Here is an 8,219-nt window from a genome sequence, read left to right on the forward strand (position 1 = left end):
GAGACTCAGAGTTTATAATTAAATAAAGCAGCATGTCTGTTAGCATATGTATCAGAAACATGTGAAATTGAATGATTAATGTTGGTTTAATATTCAGCCAAATTATGGTTTTGTTTTATTTAAAGGTGGAACAGGAGGTAGAAGCTCAAATGAGTCAGAAATCGTCAGGCTCTTCAGTATCAGGCCTACGCATATACTATATTTTTGTTTGAAAAGTTCACTTTTTTGAAGCTACATAAACAGATGCAGAGAGATTCTCCTGCTGAACCCTGATGTACTGTTGTGAGTCAATTTGACCCGTTTTGATTTTTGAGTTGTTGGAAATCAGTTAACCTGTTTAAATTACTGTTAGATCAAAATCTGAATAATAGGTAGAATATCTGTAGTCTCAGTCATCAGTTTAGAAACAGGTGCCTCAACCCCTGTGATGTGTGGCAGCAGCAGCGCGAGATCTCGGGAGAATGGCCAAGCAGACACAGATCAAGTGTGGTACAAAGCATTCTCAGATTTATTCAGGAAGAAGGGTCATAATAATAGACATAGGTTAAACAATAATCTACAGGATGGCTTGAGAATCCAATCATACGACTTAAGAATCAAACCTTACCATGTATGGCATTTCAAGAAATGTAATAACAAATAAGAAATGTATGTGCGTAAATGTGTGTGTGTCTTCAACTTCTGGTTACGTGTGAGAGTGTCAGTGTGTCCAGTGACTACTACTTCTTGTTTTGTATCGGTAGGTGCATGATGTGCAAAATGGAAAAATCCCATGACAGAAAGAAAGTCAAAAAGTGAAGCATAAGAAATAAGAAATTATTTAACAATTACTTAGCCTGTAACTAGAGGTCTACAAAGAGTACCTGAGAGCCGAGGTTCGGGTCTATATTTTAAATGGTTAGCCGGGTCGGGTCTATTAAACATTGTGTGTAATACCCGAGCCAATCGGACTCGGAGATTACCCGGATGTGTTCAGAGTCAGTCAGCGCTGTGCGTGTGTTTTGTAACTTGCAAAGTATGAGCCAGGAAATTAAGTTAAAAAAAACAAAAATCACAAGCGACCCCAGCCATCAGAAGCAGAGCGGGCGGAGTTAAAGCAAACAAACGGTGATCATCGAGTTTTCCTATTCCTATTGTGTGCAACAGTAATGCAAACAAACTTCAAATCTCAAAAACTGCTTGCAGCATTGCACACTCACATTTAAATAACATATTTCAAATCATCAACAAAATCTGAGATGAACTGAGGAGGTCACGTGACCCATACACGTGATGGTCGAAGGACTTTGATGTTCCATCTAAACCCTCTTTATTTTGTAATATAACAAAAACGGTCCGTGTATCTTTTGGTCATTTGTTTTTTGATTTAATAATGAAATCGGAAAATGAAAAACGTCACCTTTTTCGTTTTTCTTTTTTTTCAAACAAAACGAAAAACAAGAATTCGGCTTGATTTTTCGTTTTTCGTTCAGGGGTAGAAAATGAATAAACAACTTGAATATTTGATCTCAACATGTGGGCGGGAATGAAACGCCCCTTTCCGCTGATTGGTCAACCAAACATTAAACTGTGCTGGCATCAGTTCTTCCGCTGTTCAGCTCAGCAGAATAATAGTCCTTCACTGCGATGGATTTAAAGGTCCCGTTCTTCGTGATCCCATGTTTCAAACTTTAGTTAGTGTGTAATGTTGTTGTTAGAGTATAAATAAAATCTGTAAAATTTTAAAGCTCAAAGTTCAATGCCAAACGAGATATTTTATTTAACAGAAGTCGCCTACATCGAACGGCCAGTTTGGACTACATCCCTCTACTTCCTTCTTTAATGACGTCACTAAAACAGTTTTTTGACTAACCTCCGCCCACAGGAATACACAAGAGTTGCGTTTGTAGAGTGTGTTTGTCGCCAAACACACTCTACTCTACTCACACTCACACTCTAAATGCGGGTCTGATTCCGGCTCAAATTGATAGGGTAAAATTAAAGACATGTTTACAATAACACTGAGCGCGTGCATCTCCACGTTATGGTAAGAGGCGTGACTTTTCCGGGCACGGTGCGCTCAGAGCTGTCGAATCACAACACAGGAACCGCTGGCACAATCAGAACTCGTTACGTATTTCTGAAGGAGGGACTTCATAGAACAAGGAAGTCATCAGCCCGTTTTTATGACAGTGGAAACAGCGGTATACAGATAAGTAAATTATGTGAAAAATACTGTGTTTTTTTACACGCGAAACATGAAAACATGTTATATTGCACACTATAAACACAATCAAAGCTTCAAAAAACCACGAAAAACGGGACCTTTAACGCGTTTATTGCAACTATAATCACTTTTAAATTTACATTTAATCTTAATCTCTATCTCTTGATCTCTATCTCTCAAACAGCCAGACTAACGAATGACTTGAGACACAAATCGAGGCAGAGCCTGTAGAGGCTTTCTTCTGTGTGTCCATGATAAAAACGCGTGTTTAGCTCAGAAATATTATTATCTCAGATATAATAATTTACTTCGCACCTGCACTCACAACTACCTAATATCCAATACCTTTGACACACTGTCTGTTTTATTATTGCTGACCACCATCGTAGTTAATGTTCACAGCACATCTATTATAGTTCTATTATGACTTTTATTCAGTCAACACATGTATAATGCCATTATCTAATGTTTCAGTGATTGACTTTAATTAGTGAAATATGAATTTGACATAACGATTTTACGGTGAACTTGTTTGAATTATATGAATAAAACCCTGAAATAAGACACAATAAACCAGAGTTGAAAGGTTTTCATATTTAATGCCATCTACCAGTGTCAGAAATTAACTTAAATGGGACAAATGATTTTCAGGGATATTTTTTTTTTACCTTTATATATAATTTTTTTCCTAATCTTATTAAATATTTATGCTATCTATAATGTTAAATTCTTAAATGTAGTAAAATAAATTAGAATAATATGACACTAGGCTGTTACCAATTAAATCAGTATCAGTCAATGATGCTTTCAGATGTAGTTACTTACAGTAAATACATTTACACATTAATTACAACTGTATAATATAATGATATTAATATTTTAAACAACATTTTTATTCAGAAATATGAAATGACAAGATGAAATAATACTTGGATTATGAAAGTAATATCGCCACTAGGTGGCGGAAAGTCATTGTGTTAAAGAAGGAGTCATTTATTCATTTGTCGATTCGTTCAAAGCGCTGGTTCATTCAGGAATAAAATCAAGTGGCTGTCTATATTAATTGGTCACTTAATCATCGTCTATTAATGGGTTGTTCAAAGACTCTTTCAGGAACGAAACAACTCTGTGTGCCTACTGCGAGTCAGTCGCACAACGGTTCTGTGACTTTATTTGCTATGGAGGTTTAGTTGGCAGAGAAAATAACCATTCTGTATGCCATCCGTTAGCCGGCCAATACTTAATATTAATTAAATAATCTCAGCGTATTGCCTGTTTGTTTTTTTTTTTTTGTTTTTTGTTTTTTTTTTTTGAAAAATTGTTAAAAACCACAGTAGAGCTCTACATACTATTTTTGGCGGCTGTTACAGAAACATTTTTACAAAAAAATTCTGATTAAACCTTGAGATTTTAAGCATTAGATAGCTTAGATATTTGCACCTCTACAATGAGAATAATTCTTAATTTCTGATAGAAATGCAAAATCAATTGGTAGTTATTAATAGAATAACAAGACACAAACCTTTACATTCAATCGCGTTTGGTCCCATTTATTTTTGATCACAGTGCATACTGCATACACATACAAACTTTAAGTCCAAAAGTGCGCACATTTGTAGAAATGAACATTTACCTCAGATTTCATTAGCTTAGATAGAATAAGCCGGGTCGTACGCAGGGTTTCATATTTGCCGAGGTCAGAAAATGTAGTTTCCTAGGGGGGTACTGGAGCATGCTCCCCCGAAAATTTTGATTTCCCTGGTGTACATGCATTTTTAAGACGTTTTAAGGCCAACAAATTGGATAACAATTTAAAACCATGTCAACAAATAAATGCATGCACAGTTTTGAGGCAGCTTTAATCGCATGTTTGGTAATTTCATGACTTACAACAGAACAACAACGGTCATTGCTCATAGTTTCTTTTGCGCTTTATTTAAGCTATAATAAAGTAATTAAATGCAGCGCGCACCGGCGCATTTGCTCATGCAATTCTTGAGTGCGCACCGCTATCTCTGTGCTGTCGCGTGAGTCGCGCAGCGTTGCCACACAGATTTTGATAGGTGGTCAGCAATAATAAAACAGACAGTGTGTCAAAGGTATTGGCTGTTAGGTAGTTGTGAGTGCAGGTGCGAAGTAAATTGTTATTTCTGAGGTATAATGATTATAATAGCCTATTTCTGAGCTAAACATGCGTTTTTATGGACACACAGAAGAAAGCCTTGTCTATAGGCTCTGCCTCGATTTGTGTCTCAAATCATTCGTTAGTCTGGCTGTTTGAGAGATAGAGATCAAGAGATATAGATTAAGATTAAATGTAAATTTAAAAGTGATTATAGTTGCAATAAACGCGTTAAATCCATCGCAGCGAAGGACTGTTATTCTGCTGAGCTGAACAGCGGAAGAACTGATGACGGCACAGTTTAATGTTTGGTTGACCAATCAGCGGAAAGGGGCGTTTCATTCCCGCCCACATGTTGAGATCAAATATTCAAGTTGTTTATTCATTTTCTACCCCTGAACGAAAAACGAAAAATCAAGCGAAAAATCAAGCCGAATTCTTGTTTTTCGTTTTGTTTGAAAAAAAATGAAAAACGAAAAAGGTGGCGTTTTTCATTTTCCGATTTCATTATTAAATCAAAAAACGAATGACCAAAAGATACATGGACCAAAAACTCATAGTACTGACAGCCTTTATTTTCCTACTAGATATATTGCCAGCATTATGTACGGAAACAGAAAACAGGACTCTTCTCCATCCACAACCCCCTCTGGGAAGAAAAAGACGAAGCTAGCGACTGAGGCTAATCTGACTGACGCCATTGCGGAGGCACTTTCAAAACAACACATTTTGAAACTATGGTTCAGAATGCAATACGGGTGGCTATGGAGGATGTTAAAACCTCTCTGATCGAGCTCTGCCAAGAAGTGCAATCTCAAACGAATACAGTACGAGACTTGGTATCAAAAGTAGATAAGATTCAGGGTGAGACGCAACAGATGAAGAAAGATCTAAATATGTGCAGCAAAGAAAATCTCCTTGAAAATCGCAGAGTTAGAGGACAGGTCTCACCGTAATAATGTGCGTTTGGTGGGACTGCAGCAGGGCTGAGAAGGGGATGACCCAATAGGCTTCCTTCAAAAGATGCTCCCCGTCTGGATACCCGCGCTGAAGAATAAGGGGCCGATCAAGATTGACCGAGTGCACAGAATTTACGGCTCCGGTAAATCCCGCACATTGATCTTTTGGGTGCTACGTTACCAAGATCGGCAGACGATTCTTCAGGGATCCAGGGAAGTGATGAGATTTGAACCGATTCGTGACCAAGAGCACCTGCTGTATTTTTTCGCCGACTACAGCGGGTTCACCTCCCGTAGACGACAGGCCTTTGGAAGTATTCAAAAGGAGCTGCATGCGCTGGGAATTCCAAACTTCCTCATATACCCCGCCATTCTTCGCGTCAGTTTTGGTGGTAGACAACGCTCATTTAATTCAGTTTAAAAAACAGAGGAATTCTTAGTGGAAGCTCGTAATACCCATACATCGGGTGCCAGACGTAAATTATCCTTTTATGGACTGCCGCCGCCTCCAGAGTCTATGGATGAGTAAAGCAAGTCCTCGGATGGGTTAGGAGTGAGTACTTTGTTTATGCTGTAAGGTGCAAGCAATGTACCGATCTGTTTTAGTGGATTGGAGTCCGTTTTTTTTTTTTTTTTTTTTTTTGTCTGGTTAAATAGGCCAAATACGTATACTCTGTTCATTTATAGTATACATAGTCTTTGGCTGTCACTACTGTTTATACTACGCATAATGTTGTTATACTACATGTTTCATGTTCAGTGGAAGAGGGTGGTTTATGTTGATGTTCTGGTGAACAACGGTGGTGGAATTTTATAGAGTTGCAGCTTTTTCTACTGATAATACTAAAACTAAAGGTACTATTGTTTTGATTTCTCATAGCTATAACCTTATGATTGACAGAGAAAGTCAAGATCAATCTGGTAGGCTTGCTTATTTTTGTATAAACATTAAGGGAAAGAACATAGCATTTGTATCAATCTACGCCCCTACAATTTTTGAGGCTATTTTTTTTCCCACAGGTAACTAAATCATTTGCTTTCACTGATAGACTATTTTCTGACATGTTTGACACACAACATTTCTCATATTCAAGAATAGACTGTCTGTTGTGCTCCAAGGAACTTTTGAACTCTTTTGATCAGACAATGATACTACCAGCAATACTTTCAGATCACAATCCTATAATAGCAGATTTTGAATGTAATTGGTTTACTGAAAGATCTCCACTGTGGCATTTTAACATCTCTCTTTTACAGAATAACCAGTTCAATGAAGATTTCAAAGCCGGCCTGTCTGAATTCCTCTCATTTAATATTTGTTCGGTTGAAGACCCTGTATTTGTCTGGGAAGCTAAGGTTTTATCAAAGATTTCCTCATAGCTTTTGCCACTAATGTAAAAATCAGATGCAGAATCAGAGAATTGACCACTTAGAAAAAGAATGTCAATCAACTGAACTGTTGCTTAAATCTTCATAGTCTCACTCACTATTTAAGACGATTCAGACCCTTAAGACAGAACTGAATGACCTTCTGAGAAGGAAAGCCGAATTTGTGATTCACAGAACCAGACAGACTATTACTTCAGTGGTGCTAGACCTAGCAAACTTTTAGCCCTAAGACTGAAGCAAAGTCAAGCGAAAGCCTGTATTAACATAATTAAGCACCCATCTAAAGGACTGGTAAGGAACAGCAAAGAGATTAACTTTGCATTTTCCGACTTCTTTTCTAAACTCTATACTTCTGAACTCAATCCCACAAGTCCAAGCTGTACTACTTTTTTGCAATCTCTTATTTTACCTCGTCTTAGTCATGAAGAAGCTGAACTTTTAGGTCAACCAGTTACCTTGGAGGAACTAAAAAGGGCATTGCAAGGTGCTAAGAAAGGCAAAACGCCAGGATTAGATGGGATCCCGGCAGAGTTATTTCTTAAATACTTTGATTTACTCTGTCCTGTCTTCCTGACAGCCATCCACGTGGCAGTAGAGGTGGGTGCCTTTCATCCACAGATGAATACAGCACTTATATCGTTGATACCCAAAAAAGGGAAAGATCATTCAGACTTTGCAAATTACAGACCCATTAGTTTGTTAAATATAGATTAATAAATTAGATAAATAAATTAGTGCATCCAGACCAAACAGGGTTCATGTCAGGTCGATTAGCGGCTGATAATATTCGGAGACTACTGCATGTCATACATGAATCCCGGGCTTGTCCCACTCCAGCTGCAGTTCTTTCTTTGGACGCGGAGAAGGCGTTTGATAAGCTTGAGTGGGATTACCTCTGGTCTGTTTTGGATGCGTATGGATTTGGCAAAGGCTTTGTGAATATGATAAAGGTTTTATATAAAAACCCCACTGCTTCTGTTATAACTAATGGAGTGCACTCTCTGCCTTTTAACTTACAAAGAGGTACAAGACAGGGGTGTCCTTTATCCCCAATGCTGTTTGCGCTGTTTGCGCTGTTTGTGCTGTTTGCGCTGTTTGCTTAGGGGGCAGTCATGGCCTAATGGATGGAGAGTCGGACTTGTAACCCAAAGGTCATGGGTTCGAGTCTCAGGCCTGGCAGGGATTGTCGGTGAGGAGAGTGAATATCCAGCGCTCTCTCCACCCTCAATACCACGACTGAGGTGAGACCCTTGAGCAAGGCACCGTACCCCCTACTGCTCCCCGGGCACCGCAGCAATGGCTGCCCACTGCTCTGGGTGTGTGTCCATGGTGTGTGTGTGTGTTCACTGCTGTGTGTGTGCACTTGGATGGGTTAAATGCAGAGCACAAATTCCGAGTATGGGTCACCATACTTGGCCACATGTCACTTCACTTTCACTTTCACTGTCACTCGAGCCCCTAGCCCAACTGATATGACAGGAAAATGTCTGTTCAATTTCAGTCAACTCTTACAAACAAACTTACAAACTCTATGCAGATAATA

This window comes from Megalobrama amblycephala, linkage group LG5 (genome assembly GCF_018812025.1).
Source record: "Megalobrama amblycephala isolate DHTTF-2021 linkage group LG5, ASM1881202v1, whole genome shotgun sequence".
Taxonomy (NCBI): Eukaryota; Metazoa; Chordata; class Actinopteri; order Cypriniformes; family Xenocyprididae; genus Megalobrama; species Megalobrama amblycephala.